At 39.4% G+C, this 25,220-nt stretch overlaps 1 long non-coding RNA gene across 4 annotated transcripts in view; it reads left to right on the top strand.

The window, feature by feature from the left end:
• Nucleotides 1-25,220, top strand: part of LOC123328034 — a 253,586-nt gene that overhangs the window by 121,083 nt on the left and 107,283 nt on the right. For all 4 annotated transcript variants that reach the window (XR_006542758.1, XR_006542756.1, XR_006542757.2 and 1 more), the window contains exon 2: nucleotides 1,104-1,220. This is a non-coding gene — a long non-coding RNA (uncharacterized LOC123328034). The remainder of the gene's footprint in view (nucleotides 1-1,103; nucleotides 1,221-25,220) is intronic.

The following is a 25,220-nucleotide window of genomic DNA, read 5'->3' as shown; positions in this document are numbered from 1 at the left end:
GAATTATTAACTGGAGCTGTAAGCTAACTCTTTTTTCAGAGAGAGGTAGTGGGGGACAGCCCCCTGTAAAGTCAGAGGTGTAGGTGAAAGCACAAAGCAGAAAGTAGGCAGACTCTGGTTTGGGGGGTAGATGCTCGAGAATTTCCAGGGGGACTCCTGAGGCTCAATCCTGCCTTTGCGTATGCCGAGCCTCCTTCCTCATGACCTTTGTCATGGGCGGAGTTCCTCACAATGGCTCCCGGCAGTGATAGAATTCCAGTTGAGCTATTCCAGATCCTGAAAGATGATGCTGTGGAAAGTGCTGCACTCAATATGCAATATGCACTCAATATGCAATATGCCGGCTCCCGGCACTGGGAGACTAGTTGTAAAGAATAATGTTGATAGCTTTGACATGCGGTGTCTATGTGCTAGGAGAAGGAAAATTCAACTAGCATGGAATCGGTGGAAGGTTAGTGATAGTGTTAGTCGCTCAGTTGTGTCCAACTCTTTGCAACCCCTGAACTATAGCTCGCCAGGCTTCTCTGTCCATGGAATTCTCAAAGCAAGAATACTGGAGTGGGTAGCTGTTCCCTTCTCCAGGGCATCTTCCTGACCCAGGGATCAAACCTGGGTCTCCCACATGGCAGGCAGAGTCGTTACCATCTGAGCCACCAGGGAAGCCCGTGATCTAGTGGAAGGTTGGGGAAGGTTACTGGGGAAATGTTAGGAAATCATGGGAAAGAACATTAAAAAATGGAGAAGAGTTCTTAGGATAATAATTCTATAGTGAAGAAGCTACTTTGTTAGAGGGTGGCAAGGACAACAAGAATTTTGAGAGGGGGAAAATGAGAGGTGACAAGCAGCTTCACTATGGAAGGGACCAGGCATTGGATATTAAGTGACAGCACAGATGAAGCTGGAGTAAAGACTTCAGTCTTGCCTTGCCTGGGTCTGAACCCAGTGAAAGGAATAAAAGTTGTTGGAAAACAGGATGCTGACCAGAGTGATGGAGTTGGCCTCAAGTGAGGGAGAATCCACGGCCTTAAGAGCAAGTCAGTGAGTTTGTTAACAAAGCCAGGAATTGGTTAAAGAGGAAAACTCACAGGAAAATGTCTTCTCAGGAATCAAGAATCTGCTGCTGAGGAAATAACTAAGGAATAGCACCTAACTGTGTGAAGAGATCTTAAGACAGCTCGTCTGGAGGTGCCAGCTGGCTCTGGACTCAAGAGAAGAAGCAGGTAGGTGATTTCAAACTCTTTAAAGTAACCACTCCAACCTTTCTGGCACCAGGGACAAGTTTTGTGGAAGACAATTTTTCTATGGAGCAGGGGTTGGGAAGATGGTTTCAGGATGATTCAAGCACATTACATGTATTTCTAATTTAATGCTGCCGCTGATCTGCCAGGAGGTACCAGATTTTGGCCCAGAGGATGGGGACCCCTGGGATAAAGAAATCCTAGCCCCAGTCCCTTCTTTAGTGCTGAAAATCATGTTTTAGACCGTATTAAGCTTTTTTTTCTTATATGGAGTTAACTTCCGTGGCTTCTGCTTGTGTTGCTATCGGGTAAAGTTCAGGTAGGTCCCACTAGGTGTTCCAACTCTATTTCTGCCTATCAGGTATAGTTTCAATAATTCGTATCTAAAGTGTTTAAAGATGAATATGTCACCACTGTTAATTCTGTAAAACATACAATCTAGACTTGAATGTATAGTATCACTAAGAACAATTTTGATTCTATTCCTTGCTAAAGAACTCTTAAGATGAAAGATGTATTCTGAGGTTTGATTCTTACTATGGAGATCAGGCTTTCATTGACATAGCAGTACCCGAGCCTTCTGGAATGAGTGGCACCACTCAGTCTCTGATACCCAGGTGTACTCTTCCACAGCAGTGTATATGTAGAATATTTTACCCTTCCGAAAGTGAGGGTGGTGTGGGGAAAGGAAGCAGTCAGAGAAGTAATTAAGTTCCCATAACAACGGGCACTGGATCAATGAATAAATCTCCCTCAGGCTTGCCCTGTTCTCATGATCTGGACAGCTCTTCTCCCTTTCCATCCTCTTGCCTCCCCAACCTCTTCTATTTCAGAAGCAGAGTCCTCCTCTTAGCGTTTCTGTCTTTTCAAGTTATGATTGATAGTGTATGTAAAAACTTGGAATCAAGTCATGAGAGGATGCAGGGAGACATAAAAGCTGATCTCATCTTAGTAAGGGTTTGAAAATAGCCCTTTGAGGGCTCCATTTAAAGTCATTGTCTTAGTCTTTTCAAATTGCTATTTAAAAACAAAAAACTTCCACAGACTGGATGACTCAAATGCCAAACATTCATTTCTCACAGTTCTGTTATTTAGGAAGTCTAAGATCAAGGCACACGCCGATTTGGTGTGTGGTGAGGTCTTGTTTTCTGGCTCAGAGATGGCTGTCTAATTGCTATGTCCTCACAGGGCAGGAGCAAGAGAGCTCTCTTGAGCCTTTATATAAGGGCACTAATCCCATTCACAAGGGCTCCGCCATCATGACCTAGTCACCTCCCAAAGGCCCCAACATAGAATTAAGGGGAACACACTCAGTCTATAGCGTACATTAAAAAAAAAAAATCAGAACTCAAGTTTGGATCAAATTCCTATTTCACAAACTCTTCAATGGTCAGTGTCAATGGCCAGTGGTTTAATATAATATCTCAAGGCCTCTGTCACACAACAGAATTATATTCCTAGTTTACCAGTCCCAGAAATATATCCACCTGTCACTTTTGCTCTTAGTATGGACTACTACAAGAAATAATAGAAAAGGAACTTGAGGTTAATTTTTAAGCTTTTGTAGTATAACATATCTCTACTTGTTGCCTATCCTGAAACAGCAGTCAGTAAGTAGCCAGGGTTCTCACACAAGAACCTGAGTGGCACAGAGAGTAGAAAAGGTCCACATGATCTCACCTACCCTCTCAATCCAAGTACAAAATCTTTAGCATATTTAACAATGTTATGTCAAATTGTTTTCCAATTACAGATTTTCCTTAGAGTAATTAATTAGCAGAGTGGTACAAGAATTTTATTTTTACCAATAAAACATATCATGGAGAAACTGTCCCTTTATCTGAATGAGCTCAGTCTAGAAATTCATGTGCTAATCTTTCCTCCCCATCTCAACAACAACAAAAAAAATCATCTTAGGCAATTTGTGAGGTATTTTGGTCACTGAAAGGATTTTCCTATGCCTATGACTGAAAAGGTCAGTTTTCATTCCAATCCCAAAGAAAGGCAATGCCAAAGAATGCTCAAACTACCACACAATTGCACTCATCCCACACACCAGTAAAGTAATGCTCAAAATTCTCCAAGCCAGGCTTCAGCAATATGTGAACCATGAACTTCCAGATGTTCAAACTGGTTTTAGAAAAGGCAGAGGAACCAGAGATCAAATTGCCAACATCCGCTGGATCATGGAAAAACCAAGAGAGTTCCAGAAAAACATCTATTTCTGCTTTATTGACTATGCCAAAGCCTTTGACTGTGTGGATCACAATAAACTGTGGAAAATTCTGAAAGAGATGGGAGTACCAGACCACCTGACCTGCCTCTTGAGAAACCTATATGCAGGTCAGGAAGCAACAGTTAGAACTGGACATGGAACAACAGACTGGTTCCAAATAGGAAAAGGAGTATGTCAAGGCTGTATACTGTCACCCTGCTTATTTAACTTATATGTAGAGTACATCATGAGAAACGCTGGGCTGGAAGAAGCACAAGCTGGAATCAAGATTGCCGGGAGAAATATCAATAACGTCAGATATGCAGATGACACCACCCTTATGGCAGAAAGTGCAGAGGAACTCAAAAGCCTCTTGATGAAAGTGAAAGTGGAGAGTGAAAAAGTTGGCTTAAAGCTCAACATTCAGAAAACTAAGATCATGGCATCTGGTCCCATCAGATGGGAAATAGATGGGGACACAGTGGAAACAGTGTCAGACTTTATTTTGGGGGCCTCCAAAATCACTACAGATGGTGACTGCAGCCATGAAATTAAAAGACGCTTACTCCTTGGAAGGAAAGTTATGACCAACCTAGATAGCATCTTAAAAAGCAGAGACATTACTTTGCCAACAAAGGTCCGTCTAGTCAAGGCGTCTTGTCAAGGCGTCTAGTCAAGTTTTTCCAGTGGTCATGTATGGATGTGAGAGTTGGACTATGAAGAAAGCTGAGCACCGAAGAATTGATGCTTTTGAACTGTGGTGTTGGAGAAGACTCTTGAGAGTCCCTTGGACTGCAAGGAGATCCAACCAGTCCATCCTAAAGGAGATCAGTCCTGGGTGTTCATTGGAAGGACTGATACTGAAGCTGAAACTCCAGTACTTTGGCCATGTCATGCGAAGAGTTGACTCATTGGAAAAGACTCTGATGCTGGGAGGGATTGGGGGCAGGAGGAGAAGGGGACGACAGAGGATGAGATGGCTGGATGGCATCACTGACTTGATGGATGTGAGTCTGAGTGAACTCCAGGAGTTGGTGATGGACAGGGAGGCCTGGTGTGCTGCGATTCATGGGGTTGCAAAGAGTCGGACATGACTGAACAACTGAACTGAACTGAACATAGTCAATGAAATGTTCTTTCACCATGGAAATTATTTGAATTCTTGGATGTCTCCTAAGCTGGACAAAGGGGCAACAGCTCCTGGATAGAGGTGTCAATATGAACTTGTCACTATCTGCTGCTTTGTTCAATAACTCTGCATTCCTCTTTTCTAACATCTGTTCCTTCCCCAAATACCTAAAATCAGTCACTGATCTCAGGCCCCCAGAATGCTGTATTTGGTAAAGAACCAGCTGTTTTCTCAGCTTGTGCAGAGCACTGCAAACTCTAATATGGAATACAAAGTGTGTTAGTCATTCAGTTGTGCCCAACTCTGCAATCTCATGGGTTACAGTCCACCAGGTTCCTCTGTCCATGGGATTTCCCAGGCAAGGATACTGGAGTGGTTTACCATTTACTTCTCCAAGGGGTCTTGCCAACCTAGGAATCGAACTTGGGTCTCCTGCACTGCAGGCAGATTCTTTACCAGGTGAGCTACCAGGGAAACACTATATGGAACACAACTTAAGTATTAATTGTTGGTCTTGAACACATCCTCTTGTTGTTCTTGCTCACTCATTCAGTCATGTCTTGACTCTTTGCAACCCCATGGACTGCAGCATGACAGGCTTCCCTGTCCTTCACCACCACCTGGAATTTGCTCAAACTCATGTCCACTGAGTCGGTGATGTCATCCAATTCTCATCCTCTGTCCTCCCCTTGTCCTCCTGTCTTCAATCTTTCTCAGCATCTTGGTCTTTTCCAATGAGCAGGGTCTTTTCCAGTGAGTTGGCTCTTTGCATCAGGTGGCCAAAGTATTGGAGCTTCAGCATCAGTCCTTCCAATGAATATTCAGTATTGATTTCCTTTAGGATTGACTGATTTGAACTCCTTGCTGTCCAAGGGACTCTTGAGTCTTCTACAGCACCACATTTCGAAGGCATCTATTCTTTGGCACTTAGCTTTCTTTATAGTCCAACTCTCACATCTGTACATGACTACTGGAAAAAGCATAGCTTTGACTATACAGACCTTTGTAGGCAAACTAATGTCTATGTTTTTTAATATGCTGTCTAGGTTTGTCATTGCTTTTCTTCCAAGGAGCAAGTGTCTTTTAATTTCATGGTTGCTGTAGCTGTCTGAAATGATTTTTGAGCCCAGACAAATATAGTCTGTCACTGTTTCCATTGTTTCCCCATCTATTTGCCATGAAGTGATGGAACTAGATGCCATGATCTTAGTTTTTTGAATGTTGAGTTTTAAGCCAGCTTTTTCACTCTCCTCTTTCAACTTCATCAAGAGGCTCTTTAGTTCCTCTTCACTTTCTGCCATAAGGATGATGTCATCTGCATATCTGAGGTTACTGATATTTCTCCCGACAATCTTGACTCCAACTTATACTTCATCCATCTCAGTGTCTCTCATGATGTACTCTGCATATAAGTTAAATAAGCAGGGTGAGAATATACAGTCTTGACATACTCCTTTCCCAGTTTGGAACCAATCTGTTGTTCCATATCCGATTCTAACTGTTGCTTCTTGACCTGCATGCAGATTTCTCAGGAGACAAGTAAGGTAGTCTTATATTTCCATCTCTTTAAGAATTTTCCATAGTTTGTTGTGATCTATGTAGTCAAAGGCTTTAATGTAGACAATGAAGCATAAGTAGATGTTTTTCTGAAATTCTCTAGCTTTCTATGATCCAACAGATGTTCTCAATTCGATCTCTGGTTCCTCTGAAGCCTAGCTTGGATAATTTTGAGTATTACACCTTGCTAGCATGTGAGATAAGTGCAATTATGCAGTAGTTTGAGCATTCTTTGTCATTGCCCTTCTTTGGGATTGGAATGAAAACTGACCTTTTCTAGTCCTGTGACCACTGCTGAGTTTTCCAAATTTTCTGGCATATTGAGTGCAGAACTTTAACAACATAATCTTTTAGGATTTGGAATAGCTCAGCTGGGATTCTATCACCTCCACTAGCTTTGTAATGATGCTTCCTAAAAGATCCACTTGACTTAACAGTCCAAGATGTCTGGCTCTAGGTGAGTGATCACACCATTGTGATTATTTGGAATATAAAGATTTTTTTAATGGTTCTTCTGTGTATTCTTGCCACCTCTTCTTAATATCTTGTACTTCTCTTCAGTCCGTACTGTTTCTGTCCTTTGTTGTTATTATTTATTTATTATTCACATCCCCTTAAAGATGAGCAGACCCTCTCTTCCTGGAAGGCGAACCTCTTTCCTCTCATGGCCTTTTGTAATCGGGACTTTTTCTGATTCCTGTCTCTACCTGGAAGAGACAAGCTCAAGGCTTCAGTTACCTAATGCTTATCTTTTGCTGTGGAACTATGACCTCTACACTCTACCAAAGGGTAGCAGAATTCTCATTCATCAAGTGAATTAGAAAATACTGTATAGATAAAGAGCTTTGCTCCTCTAGAACCTTGTCAAAGAAATACAGTCCAAGTAAATTACACATCAGAAATGATGTGATTCCACAAAGTCTTCATCCATCAGTCATTAGGAATTTCTCTTGACATGCACTAGTCTTGTTGGAGAAAATTTTCCTGAACAAATAAATGCTGTTTTACCCTTGCCAGTCATGGAGATAATATATAACCGCTCCTTAATCTTAATATAGAGCCACTGAGTCCTTCCTGAACACTGGCAGCACCCATTTAGACACTACTGATGTACATATCACTCGTGACCTGGAAGTGTTGTTATTTCAATAAGAGAGATAGTAGTGATAGAGTTCTGAATCACTCTTTGGTTGCATGAAGGTCTGGATTCCCTGATAGTGCTTGAATATTGTTTTGAAATATACCAAATGTCAGTTACTTTTCTAACTACAGTATGAAAATCTTGGTGATAAAGCAAATTATCCCCATAATTCAGTCACTTAAATTCTCATCTTATAAAATTAGTATCGTGATTTTGACCTTTCAATAGTAAACATAGGTTTCCTCAGATGATGATCACTGAGAAGTCCCTTGAAGACAAATGACTTTTACATATAATATTTAAATATTATTATATTATATAATAAATACAATCAATAAAATAATAAATTTAACATAGTGTTTCAATACTATTATACTATCAGATCAGATCAGATCAGATCAGTCACTCAGTCATGTCCGACTCTTTGTGACCCCATGAATTGCAGCACACCAGGCCTCCCTGTCCATCACCAACTCCCGGAGTTCACCCAGACTCACGTCCATCGAGTCAGTGATGCCATCCAGCCATCTCATCCTCTGTCGTCCCCTTCTCCTCCTGCCCCCAATCCCTCCCAGCATCAGAGTCTTTTCCAATGAGTCAACTCTTCGCATGAGGTGGCCAAAGTACTGCAGTTTCAGCTTTAGCATCATTCCTTCCAAAGAAATCGCAGGGCTGACCTCCTGCAGAATGGAGTGGTTGGATCTCCTTGCAGTCCAAGGGACTCTCAAGAGTCTTCTCCAACACCACAGTTCAAAAGCATCAATTCTTCGGCACTCAGCCTTCTTCACAGTCCAACTCTCACATCTATACATGACCACAGCAAAAACCATAGCCTTGACTAGACGAACCTTTGTTGGCAAAGTAATGTCTCTGCTTTTTAAGATGCTATCTAGGTTGGTCATAACTTTCCTTCCAAGGAGTAAGTGTCTTTTAATTTCATGGCTGCAGTCACCATCTGCAGTGATTTGGGAGCCCAACAAAATAAAGTCTGACACTGTTTCCACTGTTTCCCCATGTATTTGCCATGAAGTGATGGGACCAGATGCCATGATCTTCGTTTTCTGAATGTTGAGCTTTAAGCCAACTTTTTCACTCTCCACTTTCACTTTCATCAACAGGCTTTTGAGCTCCTCTTCACTTTACTATTATACTATAGTATATATATATACTATTATACATATTGAATATTATTATATGTGATATGAGATATTCTCAAAAAACATTTTGAGTAGAATTTCCCTTGGACAGCCTGCTAATTCAGATCAGACAATCTTAGCATATAATTTGTACATCTTATATCAAGGCATACTCCAACTTCTATTTTCATTCAATACCGAATCAAGATTAGGAGGCATTACTGGTTAACAACTGTCCACTGTGAGCAAGGTGGTGAGGTTGTCATGCAAATGCAAACCTCTTGCTCATCAACAACACTGTGGCATGCTAAGACCTGGCCAAACTTCATTATGATTCCTATACACCCTCTCCCTATTCAAGTCTATTTTGTGGCTCACAGTGGCTCAAACTGTGTAAGAAAAAATATTACAACTCTTTCTATAATCATGCATTTTCAATAATAAACAGAAGTTGCTGATGATTTCTCTCCCATGAAGCTTTCTGATAGCTAATTTGTACTGTGAATCTCAATGGTTTTGTCCCACTATGAAGACATATCTGAAAATACAAATGTTACTTATTCACCTAATTTGCCATTGATAGTGGAACCTTTGCCAGAAACTCAACTTTTTATTTCTCTCTGAGCGTAAATGCTTGCCATTAACTCACTACTGATCTTACAAGGTTCTCAGTGGTAGAAATCCACATCTGTGTTTCCTATCAGAGTATATTTAAGGGCCTCTGTCTTCAGATTTTTCTATTTCTTGTGACAAAATTCATAAGAAGTTTGTGCTAGATGTTATCCCTTTGCCTGAAAAGTTAAGTGGCTTGCCAAAATCTTGTGCCTTAATTGAAAATGGTGCAGAAGTTTCTGCGACTTTATGCAAACTTCTTGACAAATAAGGAAGTGTGGGCAAACTGCCAATCGAACAGAACTCAATTCATATTTTTATTTCCTGCCACTTTTTTGGCTGCTTGAACAAAATAATTACTCATTCTCTCGCCTCAGCACATAAACTGACATTCTAGACTTGCATTAAAGACCTGTTAAAAATTTCTTAATGATGTTTTAACTTGTGGGATTTCTTGTTCACATTATGAAAGTGCCATCAAATAACCATTTATTTAATTGGCAATGATAAAAAGGCTTACTTTAACTCCAGCTGTGTGCCTGCATATATGGATGATGACTTTCTCTGAAATATCTTTACAACCATCCCCTAAGTGACTGGGAGGCCAGCCTGACCCTTTCTGGAGTCAGTGACTGACCATCAGACACCTTGTGATATAGAAAACATATCATTCCAGGAATAGCTATATTCTGCCTTCTTTTTTTTGATATCACCTAACCCAGCTTCAGGCAATTTGGGGATCTAAGCATGATTTAAAAACAAACAAAACAAAACACTTGGAGGTTTTTCTTCCATAATCCTCCAGGTGCTAGATGATGAACTGAGACCAGAACTCAGTTCTATCATGTTCCTAAGCCAAATATGCTATAAAGTCATGAATTTTAGCAAAGGCATTTTAAAATTCAAAGGGGTTATTTTACTTATACCCAGCTTCATTCAGCCTGGAACATTTCTTTTTAAAAAGGTATATCCAGGCTTTAGCTTAGACGAAAGAATCATGTCATTAATCCCTTAAAAATGTGGATATTCCTTTTGCATTTTCTGCTGAGCAGGTCTGAGGCCCTGCTAAGAATTTTAGATGACTTCTAGACCTTGTGGTAATAGCTCCACAGAGGCTAAAAGCAAGATTTTTATTGATTTCTTGGCAGTTCTATTTCTACACAACCAAGAGTTTCTAGAGCTCCTGATGTGTAAGATTCATGCCTTCCCTGAGTCCTAAAACTGGAAAAGGGGTAAAATTAGGACAGGGTATTTATTAGTTAGCTGGTCATTGCCTTAAGATGATAGATGTGCTAAAGTGATGATAAGTGTTTATCTGAGCCCCCATACAGTCTTGATTTCCTGCCCAGAGAGGGAACAAATCCAGAACCACAGATCTTAGGATATATGCAGCCTTTTTTCAAAGGCCTGTCCCCTAACATTTTCAGTGGGTAAAAGAAAGATTTATGTCTTATTTATAGTTTTTCCAAACCCCATATTCTTAGAGTATAGGTATTCTGTAGAATTAAGAAGACATCCATTTCCAAAAGATCCAAGTAATATGGTTGTAAAAAACTATCCTATTATGACTAGATTGAATTTAACCTGAATGTTTTATACATACAATCCAATTATATCTATACACATGCAGGCAAATCTATTTATACATATATATATGCATACAAAATGATTATGTATATAATCAAATCTTGTACATATATATAAAATCAAATCTTGCATATATAATCCAGTCTTATGCATAATCAAAGTATAGATAAAATTAAATTATATGAAATCAAATTAGATATAATCAAATTATAAAATATAAAATGTATGTGTTAATATATATCTATATATACTGTTAACATTTTTTTATTTTTATTTTTTGAGTTGAAGGGAGATAGATTTTTTAAAATTTTTTATTGGAGTATAGTTAATTTCAAATATTGCTTCTGCTGTACAGCAAAGTGAATCAGTTATACATATATATATATCCATGATTTTTTAGATTCTTTTCCAATAAAGGCCATTACAGAGTATTAAGCATGTTTCCCTGTGCTATATAGTAGGTCCTTATTAGTTATCTATTTTATATATAGTACTGTGTATATGTCAATCCCAGTCTCCCAATCTATCCTCTCCATCCCCTATTACTAAGTCACTTCAGTCGTGTCCAACTCTGTGCAACCCCATAGACAGCAGCCCACCAGGCTCCCCCGTCCCTGGGATTCTCCAGGCAAGGCCACTTCCTTCTCCAATGCATGAAAGTGAAAAGTGAAAGTGAAGTCGCTCAGTCGTATCCGATTCTTAGCGACTCCATGGACTGCAGCCTACCAGGCTCCTCCATCCATGGGATTGTCCAGGCAAGGGTACTGGAGTGTCTCCATCCCCTGGTAGCCATTAATTTGTTTTCTACATCTATGATTCTATTTATGTCTTAAAAATAAGTTCATTTGTACCATTTTTTTAGATTTCATATATAAGCAATATCATATTTGTCTTTCTCTGTCTGACTTACTTCACTTATTATGACAACCTCTAGGTTCATCTATGTTGCTGCAAATGACATTATTTTGTTCTTTTTATGGCTGAGTAATATTCTGTTGTATAAATGTGCCACATCTTCTTTATCCATTTCTCTGTCGATGGACATTTAGGTTTCTTTTATATCCTGGCTATTGTAAATAGTGCTGCAATGAACATTGAGGTGCATGATCTTTTCAAATTATGGTTTTCTCTAGATATATGCCCAGAAGTGGGATTGCAGGATCATATGGCAGCTCTATTTTCAGTTTTTTAAGGAACCTCCATACTATTCTCCATAGTGACTGTACCAATTTACATGCCCTCCAATAGTGTAGGAGGGTTCCCTTTTCTCTATACCCTCTTCAGCATTGTTTGTATCAGTGATGGTCATTCTGACCAATGTGAGGTGATACCTCATTGCACTTTTGATTTGCATTCCTCTAATAATTAGTGATGTTGAGCATGAGCATTTTATATATTTGTAATATTAGTTTAACCATCTTATTTTATATTGTTCTTAACTTGCTTTAATATAAGAACCTCACTGACTTCATAAAACAAAGTAGGCTTCTAGACTATTCCAACAATAACAGCCCTCTCCCCACAAATCAGTAAACCAATATGTAGATTCTGTTAAGGCTAAGTATAGTCGTTCCTATAATATAGAAATAAATGGGGGAAAACACAAAATATAGGTCCATTGAATCCACTGAAACATAGGTTTGCATTAACACTCTATTAATCATGTAATATGTATAAGCCTTCTCTTATAACAGTGGGTCATGGTGATTTGTGTGTCTTTCAATGATTCAATGTTATATCAAAGCCAATAACTAATAACCCAAAATATTTAAGTTTTTTCTTTCTCTGACACATTGTCACCCAACATTATAGCAAAAATATGCAGATGTTTTTCATGGATTTATCCTCAAAGGGACTCATTTTCCTCTTCAGTTGAGAAGCTTTGGGTCTTTTAGCAGACTTAGGTAATAAGTTGAATTCTTACTATGATATCTCCATTCATATTTCTCTACTGAACCTATACCTCTTATGCATAAATGGTTACACCATCTAAAGTAGTTCATCCCTAAAGGCTATGTGATTCTTTAGCTATTATAAAAGATTCATTTACGTTAAAGGTCTGATTATTGTTCCACTCTTCTAAAAGAGAAACTTTACCCACCTTTATCTTCAATAGCTCCAGGATTACTACCCTGGACTTCCATCGTTCCTGTAAAACCGGGGAGTCTTATCATTGGTATCATTTCTGGCTTAAAAAGAGAATATTCACACAGATCTCAAGATTGTTGAACCTCCTAGGAAATATGATTAAGGTATGAGTGAATGCATTGTATGCAATAGGTGAAAACCATTTCCATTTTTCTGTGGATGGGAATGGAGTCTATTGTCTATTATCACAGTATTAGACTTTTAAATACACGTAAGAGTTGACTCCTCTCGGCCGCCACCCCTGGCCTCAGGCTTGGGGGCGTGGGGTAGCTCCTCCGGGCCACCGCCCCTGACCTCGGATGCAGGGTAGCTCCTCTTGGCCTTTCCTGTGCCATCACATTCTGGCACTCTCAGCTGCTGACCCTGACCAATATGCCAGCAAATTTGGAAAACTCAGCAGTGGCCACAGGACTGGAAAAGGTCAGTTTTCATTCCAATCCCAAAGAAAGGCAATGCCAAAGAATGCTCAAACTACCACACAATTGCACTCATCTCACACGCTAGTAAAGTAATGCTCAAAATTCTCCAAGCCAGGCTTCAGCAATATGTGAACCATGAACTTCCTGATGTTCAAGCTGGTTTTAGAAAAGGCAGAGGAACCAGAGATCAAATTGCCAACATCCACTGGATCATGGAAAAACCAAGAGAGTTCCAGAAAAACATCTATTTCTGCTTTACTGACTATGCCAAAGCCTTTGACTGTGTGGATCACAATAAACTGTGGAAAATTCTGAAAGAGATGGGAATACCAGACCATCTGACCTGCCTCTTGAGAAATCTGTATGCAGGTCAGGAAGCAACAGTTAGAACTGGACATGGAACAACAGACTGGTTCCAAATAGGAAAAGGAGTACATCAAGGCTGTATATTGTCACCCTGCTTATTTAACTTATATGCAGAGTACATCATGAGAAACGCTGGACTGGAAGAAACACAAGCTGGAATCAAGATTGCCGGGAGAAATATCAATAACGTCAGATATGCAGATGACACCACCCTTATGGCAGAAAGTGCAGAGGAACTCAAAAGCCTCTTGATGAAAGTGAAAGTGGAGAGTGAAAAAGTTGGCTTAAAGCTCAACATTCAGAAAACAAAGATCATGGCATCCCATCACTTCATGGGAAATAGATGGGGAAACAGTGGAAACAGTGTCAGACTTTATTTTTCTGGGCTCCAAAATCACTGCAGATGGTGACTGCAGCCATGAAATTAAAAGACGCTTACTCCTTGGAAGGAAAGTTATGACCAACCTAGATAGCATATTCAAAAGCAGAGACATTACTTTGCCAACAAAGGTCCGTCTAGTCAAGGCTATGGTTTTTGCTGTGGTCATGTATGGATGTGAGAGTTGGACTGTGAAGAAGGCTTAGCACTGAAGAATTGATGCTTTTGAACTGTGGTGTTGGAGAAGACTCTTGAGAGTCCCTTGGACTGCAAGGAGATCCAACCACTCCATTCTGAAGGAGATCAGCCCTGGGATTTCTTTGGAAGGAATGATGCGAAAGCTGAAACTGCAGTACTTTGGCCACCTCATGTGAAGCGTTGACTCATTGGAAAAGACTCTGATTCTGGGAGGGGTTGGGGGGAGGAGGAGAAGGGGACGACAGAGGATGAGATGGCTGGATGGCATCACTGACTCGATGCACGTGAGTCTGGGTGAACTCCGGGAGTTGGTGATGGACAGGGAGGCCTGGCGTGCTGCGATTCATGGGGTCGCAAAGAGTCGGACACGACTGAGCGACTGAACTGAACTGAAGAGTTGACTCCAGACTATAATTAACAAGAGAAGTGGTAGAGATCTCAAGTGTTTGAGACAATATATTAAATAATAAACTTTAGGTAATACTACCATATTGATGAAATTGGCCCAACCATAGCTTCTTTCTTTCTCTCTGATCAAAATTCTGTATCATCCTTTTTCATACATATACTTAAGGTTTCTTCCATACAACTCAGACAGATTCTGTAACTCTCCTGATATATAAGCTATCTCTTCCTGAAAGTGTTAGTCACTCAGTCATGTCTGACTCTTTGCAACCCCATGGGCTGTAGCCCACCAGGCTCCTCTGTCCATGGAATTTTCCAGGCAGGAATACTGGAGTGGGTAGCCATTCCCTTCTCTAGAGATTCTTCCCATCCCTGGGGTAGAATGTGGTCTTTGGCATTACAGGTGGATTTTTTACCATCCGAGCCACCAGAAAAGCCCATCTCTTCCAGAACAGATCTTCAAATTTTCCCTAAGAACATGTCAGGATTTAGTTCTTGTTTTGTGTCTGGAGTAATGAAAGTGTGCTCTCAGAGGCAATTGCCCTAGGTGAAATCCTTTAAAGTGCTTTAAGCAGATTCTGTAGATGAGAAGAGGCTGCTTTCCCAAGCAAACAAGAGTTGGGAGATTTCAGAGAAACACGGTTCTCAGTTTCTTCTACCTAATAAGATGTTCTCATGTCGTGGTTAATGACCTCAACCTATTTCAGCCAATGCCCTAATATTAGCATAAGATTTGACAAAATAATATATCTCTGCATCCAGCACAATTGGGAATAGGATCTGATTTTTGATCATGTTTTCACAGCGGCTATGTAAGTAATGGATTCCTTTATGTTCTCTCAGGAAGCTTTCTGAGATTCTCCACCAGTTCCTTCAGCTGAATGTTCAAGTTTGTAGCCTGTGTCTTTTAATAAATTCTTCACATTTAAAGGCAGCCAGTCTACAGTCTGGAGAAGGCAATGGCACCCCACTCCAGTACTGTTGCCCGGAAAATCCCATGGATGGAGGAGCCTGGTAGGCTGACGTCCATGGGGTCGCTAAGACTCAGACACGACTGAGTGACTTCACTTTCACTTTCCACTTTCATGCATTGGAGAAGGAAATGGCAACCCACTCCAATGTTCTTGCCTGGAGAATCCCATGGACAGAGAAGCCTGGTAGGCTGCAGTCCCTGGGGTCTCACAGAGTCAGACACGACTGAAAAGACTTGGCTGCAGTCAAGAAACTAAGCCTGGTTTATGGAACGGAAGAGATTACAAGAAGCAAAGCCATGTTTTCTTTAAAACAAGTCTTATATAGCAAAGCATCTACCTGTCTGTGTGATATTTGCATGGACCAGACATTTGTGACTCCCTCTTTGTCAGGGTACTAAGGTTTCTCTGCTCAACCTGCCCTTATGAGAGGAGAGTAGTCTGTTGTGCATTCAGTCTCTCTTGCAGCTTACTAGTGAATCATAAACTTGCTTTGGGACAGTTGCCCATCACAGAAGGAGATAAGGAACTAAGACTCACCACATACTGTGTTCATAGTTGGCTGAGAAGAATCTGTTTGTATAATTTTCAAAGACTTCCAAGTCAGTTAACAAAAATAGCAGACTCCACAATCATTATAAACATTATCCTTAACTCATTAAGTTTCCGGTAGTTTCCCCTTCTACTTACACAGCATCCTAATTCACTAAGGAGCTGAATCTAAGTATTGGAATGCTTGTAAGATTTCCAAGATTATGAAATTATTACCCCAATCAGTAGGGCTCCTTTTACTGTCTGACCATCAAGTGGTCTAGAATCTGTATCCATTTGTGTTTCTACTTTTTAGTACCACTGCTGTACAAACTGCTTTAAGAAAACAAAGTAACCCTCAAAAGTGTAGACTGAGACATGTACTTGAGTACAAGTATTTTATCTGAAAATTAATCCCACAGTAGAAGTTTGGAGGAGAAAGAAGGTGAGGAGGAAAAGCCGGTGTTAAGAAGATACTTCTCTGTATAGTTTGACCACTGAAGGCTATAGCATTGTTAAACCATCTCCTGCCTCTAACTGGTCAAAATGTTCCTCTGGGGGTGTTAACCATACACTTCTGGGCTCTACTTGCTTAGGTACACAGCAAGATTACTTAGCATTAGAAGAGCAAAGGACACAAAGTGGGAAGATGCCCTCCATTGTAAATGAGGTAATGGGTAAATGTGCTCTTGACAAGAAATACGTCTGAGCCCCCACAACTGTCTACCACAGTTGAAATCAAGTGGCCAGAAAGGCTATGACAGGGGCACCAGGATTATCTGTATAGATGGATAACTGAGCAGACAAGAAAAGTGTGAATGCAAATGTGAAGAAAAAGGGTGTCATGTCTATTTAAGGTCTGAAAATTTAACACACGTTTTGATAAAGGGGATTTTCCTGAGGCCTCTAAGTGAAAACAGTGTCCTTATATCTGTAGATAAATTCTTTAATGTTGATAGTCTGAGAAAAGGCCAATCACACGTGATACAGAGGTTCTAGCCTTTCAAGAGGAACGCATAAAATAAGTTAACACAACTTTTTAATTTTTTACACATACACATTAATTTAAATATTTATTTGGTTCACAGGGTAATTTCAAATTTTATAAAAATCGATTCATAATGGTCAACTCACTAAATGCTATCGTTCAGTTGCTCAGTCATGCCCAACACTTTGCGACCCCATGGACTGCGGCAAGACAGGCTTCCCTGTCCTTCACTCTCTTCCAGAGTTTGCTCAAACTCATGTCCATTGAGTTGATGATGGCATCCAACCATCTTATCCTCTGTCATGCCCTTCTCCTCCTGCCCTCAATCTTTCCCAGCATCAGGGTCTTTTCCATTGAGTTGGCTGTGTGCACGGGTAGCCAAAGTATTGGAGCTTCAGCATCAGTCCTTCCAATGAATATTCAAGGTTGCTTTCCTTTAGGATTTACTCATTTAGGTTTGCTCTCCTTGATGTCCAGAGGGACTCTCAAGAGTCTTCTCCAAACCATAGTTCAAAAGCATCAATTCTTTGGTGCTCAGCCTTCTTTATGATCCAACTCTCACATCCATATATGACTATGGGAAAAACCATAGCTTTGACTATACAGATCTTTGTCAGCAAAGTGATATCTCTGCTTTTTAATACACTGTGTAGGTTTGTCATAGCTTTTCTTCTGAGGAGCAAGTGTCTTTTAATTTGTGGCTGTAATAACTGTCAGAAGTGATTTTGGAGCCCAAGCAAACAGTCTGTCACTGTTTCCATTTTTTTCCCCATCTATTTGCCATGAAGTGGCCATGATTTTTTTGAATGCTGTATTTTAAGCCAGCTTTTTCACTTTCCTCTTTCAAATTCATCAAGAGGCTCTTTAATTCCTCTTCTATTTCTGCCATAAGGGTGGTGTCATCTGCATATCTAAGGTTGTTGATATTGCTCCCAACAATCTTGATTCCTGCTTGTGAATCACCAGCCCAGCATTTTGCATGATGTAGCCTTTGACTCAGAGAAGGCAATGGCAACCGACTCCAATACTCTTGCCTGGAAAATCCCATGGATGGAGGAGCCTGGTATGCTGAAGTCCATGGGGTCACTAAGAGTCGTGTCACTTTCCCTTTTCCCTTTCATGCATTGGAGAAGGAAATGGCTACCCGCTCCAGTATTCTTGCCTGGAGAATCCCAGGGAAGGGGGAGCCTGGTGGGCTGCCATCTATGGGGTCGCACAGAGTCGGACACGACTGAAGCGACTTATCAGCAGCAAGGATTTACTATTGCCATTTTGTTCATTTTTTTCTGTCTGTTTTATAGTTCTTTTGTTCCTTTTGCCCCATCTTGCTATATTCCTATATAAATTGATGATTTTTGTAGTGATATACTTTGATTCTTTTGCCTTTATCTTCATGTATCTACCATATATTTTCTTTGTGGTTATCAAGACAGTTGCTTAAAATTTCTTATAATAGTCTATTTTAAGCTGGTAGTAACTTAACTTCAATTATAAGCAAAATCTCTACACTTTTATTATCCTCACTCCACACACAGATTTATGCTATTAGTATCAAATTTTAACTCTTTTTAAATTGTGTGTCTAGTTACAAATTATTTTTAAAACTTGTTTATCTTTTATACTAGGATTAAAAGTGATTTATGTACTATTATTACATTATTATATTATTTTGTGTTTGTCTCTATTTTTGTCTTTACTGGTGAGAATTATATTTTTATATAATCTTGTATTATTTAGCATACTTTTATTTCAACTTGAAAAATTCTCTTTAGCACTTTTTTTCATACTACTACATATTCTGCCTTGGAGATGTATGCATTATTAGTAAACCTATCTAGAACATCTTCATACTTTTTCAGTAGTGATTCCATTGTATGATGTACTGTGATTTATTCAACCAGTTCCCTGTGAAACCCACCTTTTGGCTCCAAAGTGCTGTTGTATTTATTTATTATTTTTCACTGCACTGAGTCTCCATTGCTGTGTGAAGGTTTTCTCTGCTTGCGGGGAGTGGGGTCTACTCTCTAGTTCTGTTGCATGGGCTTCTCACTGTGGTGGTGTCTCTTGTTGTGGAGCATAGACTCTAGGGTGCACAGGCTTCAGTAGTTGTGGTCCATGGGCTTAGTTGCCCCGTGGCATGTGGATCTTCCCCAATCAACATTTGAACCCATGTCCCCTGCACGAGCATGTAGACTCTTAACCACTGGACAACAGAGAAGTCCCCTTTAACACCTTTGTAAGGCAGATCTAGTGATTATACATTCCCTTAGTTTTTGTCTGTCTGGGAGAGTTTTCTAACTCTCAATTTCTGAAGGACAGTTTATATAGGTTTAGTACTTATTGGTTTGCATATTTTTTTTTTCCTTTCAACACTTTGAAAATATCATTCCAGTCTTTCTTGACATATATGGTTTCTTCCAAGAAATCTGCTTAATAATCCTATGACATTTCACTTTTATGTGATGAGTTATGTTTCACTTGCTGTTTTAAGAATTCTTTTTGCCATTGACTTTTGATAATTTAATGCATCTTGAGGGTAATTTCCTTGGGCTTTAGTTGGTTGGATTCTTTAGGTTTCACAAATCTATATGTCTATTTCCCTCCCCATATTTGGAGGGATTTTCAGCTGTTATTCCTTAATATTTGTCTTTGTCTCTCACTCTCTCCTTCTTATTCCCAAATGTGTATACTGTTTTGCTTAATGGTATCTCATACATTCTGTAGGTTTTCTTCACTCTTTAAATACCTTTTGTTCTTGTTGTTTCTCTGACAGTACAGTTTAGAATGACTTGTCTTCAAGTTTGTTGTTTCTTCTGCTAATACTGAGTCTGTTTCTTCTGCTACATTGAGTCTGTTTTTGAAGTTCTCTGTTATTTTTGTTTGTTTATTTGATTGATTTTAATCTAGTCATTGCACTCTTCATCTCCAGAGTTTCTGGTTTTGCCTTTTTTTTTTTTTTTAATGGTTTTTGTCTCTGTTGAACTTCTCATTTTGTTCATGAACTTTTTAAAAATTTAATTTAGTTGTCTACGTGTATTCTCTTGTAATTCACTAAACTTTTAAAAGTAACTATTCTTAACTTTGTGTCAAACATTTCACAGATTTCTGTAAGTTCTTTTATTGGAGATTTATTTTGTTCCTTTAATGGAATCATGTTTCCTGATTCTTCATGACTCTTGTAACCTTGTGTTATCTACACATTTTAATAAGCATTTACTACTCCCGGGTTCTATAGAGTGGCTTTAGCAGGGAGAGTCCTCCACCAGTCACTCTGGCCCCAAACTCTGTGCAGGCTAGTTGGTAGAATCCACAGGTGGACCACGTGGGACCCAATGCTGGGGCCTGTGGGTATGCAGACCAAGTGCTAGGGTCTTTGAGTGGACAGTCCTGGGGCCAAAGTCTGAGCAGGTGGTCCATGGGCAAGCAGATCTGCTGCCTGGGAGCCACAGGCCAGAAGTTGGATCCATGTGCTAGTTAGTGAGAGCCCTCATGCTTTTTCTTTGTTTTTTAGCTGCCCCCCAGCTCTCTAGCTATGTGTTAGTGTTCTGGGTGAGGCATGATAGAAGCAAGACTTTCAAGTAGCACTCCCAAAAAGCTGAGGAATCAGATGTGCATTTCAGTTTTTCTTTCCCCCATTGGAAACCTGTGTGCTAAGGGGAACTCTGTTGGTGCTGTGCTGTTCTGCTTTGGGGGAGGAATAACATCGGTAAAATGAAACTGTCTTTCTTAAACTTTTTGATGCATCTTTTCACAATTCTGTGCTCTACTCAAGTGCCATAACCATCTCCTAGATTCTAGATTCTCTTAGACTGCTCATGAAAATATTTTAAACTGTGGATGGTTTTTAAATTCATATTTTGTGTGCAACAAAAACTAAAATCTCTTTCCAGTCCCACAATTGTGATGATATTGCTCTAATTTACAGATATTTCAATCATTCAAAGAATCTTCTTTGATCTCAATGGGGTAAAATTAGAAATCTATAGCCAGAAAGAAAACTGGAAAATCCAAATTCACAGAAATTAAGTAACATACTCCTAAATAACCAATGGGTTAAAGAAGATATCACAACTGAAACCAAGAAATACCATGAGACAATTAAAAAAATATCACAATATACCATAACCTAAGGAATGACACAAAGGCAGTATTCAGAGGGAAATTTACTACTATAAAACCTATGTTAAAAAGAAAAGGAGAAAATATCTAAATCAATTACCCAACCTTATACTTTAAGTAACTATAATAAAGTAAAAAAAGAAACTAAATGCAAAGCTAGCAGAAAGAAGGGACTCATAAAGATTAGAATTCAGATAAACAAAATACAGAATAAAAAGGAAATAGAGAAAACCAACAAACCCAAAAGCTGTTTCTTTGAAAAGATAACAAAATGACAAACATTTAACTAGACTGACCAAGAAAAAAAGAAGACTCAAGTTACTAAAGTCAGAAATGAATGTGGAAGCATTTCTACAGACTTTATGGGGGGAAATATTATAAGAGAATATGATTAGGCTAATAACAAGCAAAAATATTGAGCCTATAATCAAAATTTTTTCAATGAAAGCCCAGGACAGATGGCATCACTGGTGAAGCCTGCCAAACATTTAAAGAATTAATACCAACAATGGATTCTTAGTTATGATACCAAAAGTACAAGTAACAAGAAAAAAAAATAGATAAATTAGACTTCACCAAAATTAAAAATGTTTGTAGATCAAAGTATACTATCAGGAAGGTGAAAATACAACATACAGAAAAGGAGAAAATATTTGCAAATCATATATCTCATAAGTTCTAGTTTATGGAATATATAAAGAACTTTTACAATTCAAAATATAAAGATAAATGTTGTTGCTGTTGTTGTGTTCATTGCTAAGTCATGTCTGACTCTTTGAGAGTCCATAGACTGCAGCATGCCAGGCTTCTCTGTCCTGCAGTATCTCTTGGAGTTTACTTAAGTTCATATCCATTGAGTCAATGATGCTATCTAACCATCTTAGCCTCTGACACGCCCTTCTTCTTTTGCTTTCGGTCTTTCCCAGCATCAGGCAAAGTCTTTTCCAATGAGATGGCTTTTCGCATCAGGTGGCCAAAGTATTGAAGCTTCAGCTTCAGCATCAGTCCTTCCAATGAATCTTCAGGGTTGATTTCCTTTATGACTGAGTGGTTGGATCTCCTTGCAGTCCAAGGGACTCTCAAGAGTCTTCTCCAACACCACAGTTCAACAGCATCGCTTCTTTGGCGCTCAGCTTTCTTCACAGTCCAACTCTTACATCCATACATGACCACAGGAAAAACCACAGGGACTCACAAGAGATGACTACTAGAAAAATCATGAAGTGATGGAACCGGATGCCATGATTTTAGTTTTTTGAATATTGAGTTTTAAGCCAACTTTTTCACTCTCCTCTTTCACTTTCATCAAGAGGCTCTTCTGTTCTTCTTCGCTTTCTGCCATAAGGGTGGTGTCATCTGCGTATCTGAGTTTATTGATATTTCTCCCAGCAATCTTGATTCCAGCTTCTGCCTCATTCAGCCTGGAATTTCACCTGATGTACTCTGAATATAAGTTAAATAAGCAAGGTGACATTATAGAGGCTTGACGTACTCCTTCCATGATTTGGAAACAGTCTGTTGTTCCATGTCCAGTTCTAACTGTTGCTTCTTGACCAGCATACAGATTTTTCAGGAGGCAGACCAGGTGGGCTCTTATTCTCATCTCTTGAAGAATTTTCCATAGTTTGTTGTGATCCACACAGTCAAAGGCTTTGGCGTAATCAATAAAACAGAAGTAGATGTTTTTCTGGAACTTTCTTGCTTTTTTGATGATCCAGCAAATGTTGGTAATTTGCTATCTGGTCCCTCTGCCTTTTCTAAATCCAGCTTGAATATCTGGAAGTTCATGGTTCACATACTGTTGAAGCACGGGTTGGAGAATTTTGAGCATTACATTGCTAGCATGTGAGATGAGTGCAATTGTGCAGTAGTTTGAGCATTCTTTGGCATTGCCTTTGGGATTGGAATGAAAACTGACTTTTTCCATGATCCCCTCATGGCAAATAGATGGGGAAACAATGGAAACAGTGAGAGATTTTATTTTTTGGAGCTCCAAAATCACTGCAGATACTGACTGCAGTCATGAAACTAAAAGATGCTTGCTCCTTGGAAGAAAAGCTATGACCAACCTAGACAGCTTATTAAAAAGCAGAGACATTACTTTGCCACCAAAGGTCTGTCTAGTCAAAGCTATGGTTTTTCCAATAGTCATGTATGGATGTGAGAGTTGGACCATAAAGAAAGCTGAGCACTGAAGAACTGATGCTTTTGAACTGCGGTGTTGGAGAAGACTCCTGAGAGTCCCTTGGACTGCAAGGAGATCCAACCAGTCAATCCTAAAGGAAATCAGTCCTGAATATTCACTGGAAAGACTGATGCTGATGCTGAAACCCCAATACTTTGGCCACCTGATGTGAAGAACTGACTCACTGGAAAAGACCCTGATGCTGGGAAAGATTGAAGGTGGGAGGAGACGGGAACAACAGAGAATGAGGTGGTTGGATGGTATCACCGACTTGATGGACATGAGTTTGAGTAAGCTCCGAGAGTTGGTGATGAACAGGGAAGCCTGGCGTGCTGCAGTCTATGGGGTCGCAAAGAGTCAGACACAACTGAGTGAGTGAACTGAACTGAACGAGTATTGGAGCTCCACATTTAAAACTGTCTAAAACTGAACTAAACTGGAAAAATCATAGCTTTGACTATACAGACCTTTGTCAGCAAATTGATGTCTCTGTTTTTTAATATGCTGTTTATGTTTGTCATAGCCTTCCTTCCAAGAAGCAAGCATCTTTTAATTTCATGATTACAGTTACAGTCCACAGTAATTTGGGAGCCCAAGTAAACAAAATCTTTCACTGCTTCCACTTTTTTCCCATTTATTTGTCATGAGGTGATGGGAACAGATGCCGTGATCTTCGTTTTTTTAATGTTGAGTTTCAAGCCAGCTTTTTCACTCTCCCCTTTCATCTTCAACAAAAGGTTCTTTAGTTCCTCTTTGCTTTCTGCAATTACGGTGCTATCATCTGCATATCTGAGGTTGTTGATATTTCTACCAGTCTTGATTTCTGCTTATGATTCATCCCGCCCAGCATTTCCCATTATGTACTCTGCATAGAAGTTAAATAAGCAGGGTGACAATATACAGTCTTGTCATATTCCTTTCTCAATTTTGAATCAGTCTATTGTTTCATGTCTGGTTCCAACAGTTGCTTCTTGACCTACATATAGGTTTCTCAGGAGACAGGTAAGGTGGTCTGCTACTCCCATCTCTTTAAGAATTTTCCACAGTTTGTTGTGATCCACACAAAGGCTTTAGCGTATTCAATGAAGCAGAAATAGATGTTTGCTTCTGAAATTCCCTTGCTTTCTCCATGATTTACTCCATGAGTAAATGTTGGCAATTTGATCTCTGATGGTTCTGTCTTTTCTAAACCCATCTTGTACATGTGGAAGTTCTTGGTTCACATATTGCTTAAGCCTCACTTGAAGCATTTTGAGCATAACCTTGCTAGCTTGTGAAGAGCACAATTGTGTGGTAGTTTGAACATTCTTTGGCATTGTCCTTCTTTGGGATTGGAATGAAATCTGACCTTTTCTAGTCCTGTGGCCACTGCTGAATTTTCCAAATTTGCTGGTATATTAAATACAGTACTCTAATAGCATCATCTTTTAGGATTTTAAATAGATCAGCTGCAGTTCCATCACTTCCACTACCTTCATTTGTAGTAATGCTTCCTAGGGCCCAAGACAAACTACTCAATTAAAAGTAGATAAAGAAATTCAACAAACATTTCTCCAAAGAAGATATACAAATGGCTGACAAGCACATGAAAAGATACTCCACACTGTTAGTCACTTGGGAAATATAAATCAAGCCACCATAGGATACATGCACATTACTTTACACCTCCTAGGATGGCTATTAATAAAAAAGAAAAGAAAGAAAAATCCAAGTGGTTTCAATATATAAAGAAATTGAAAATCTTGTACACAGCCAATGCAAATGTAAAATATTAAATGCCAGGAAATATTAAAGCCACTGTTAAAAACTTTGGCACTTTTCTTCAAAAGTTAAATATAAACTTACCACATGATTCAATGATTCTGCTCCTAGATACATACTCAAATACAGACAAAC

The sequence above is a fragment of the Bubalus bubalis genome, chromosome 11 (assembly GCF_019923935.1).
Source record: "Bubalus bubalis isolate 160015118507 breed Murrah chromosome 11, NDDB_SH_1, whole genome shotgun sequence".
In the NCBI taxonomy this organism is placed as follows: domain Eukaryota; kingdom Metazoa; phylum Chordata; class Mammalia; order Artiodactyla; family Bovidae; genus Bubalus; species Bubalus bubalis.
The sequence above is the reverse complement of the archived record's forward strand: the minus strand, read 5'-3'. Positions and strand labels throughout refer to the sequence as shown.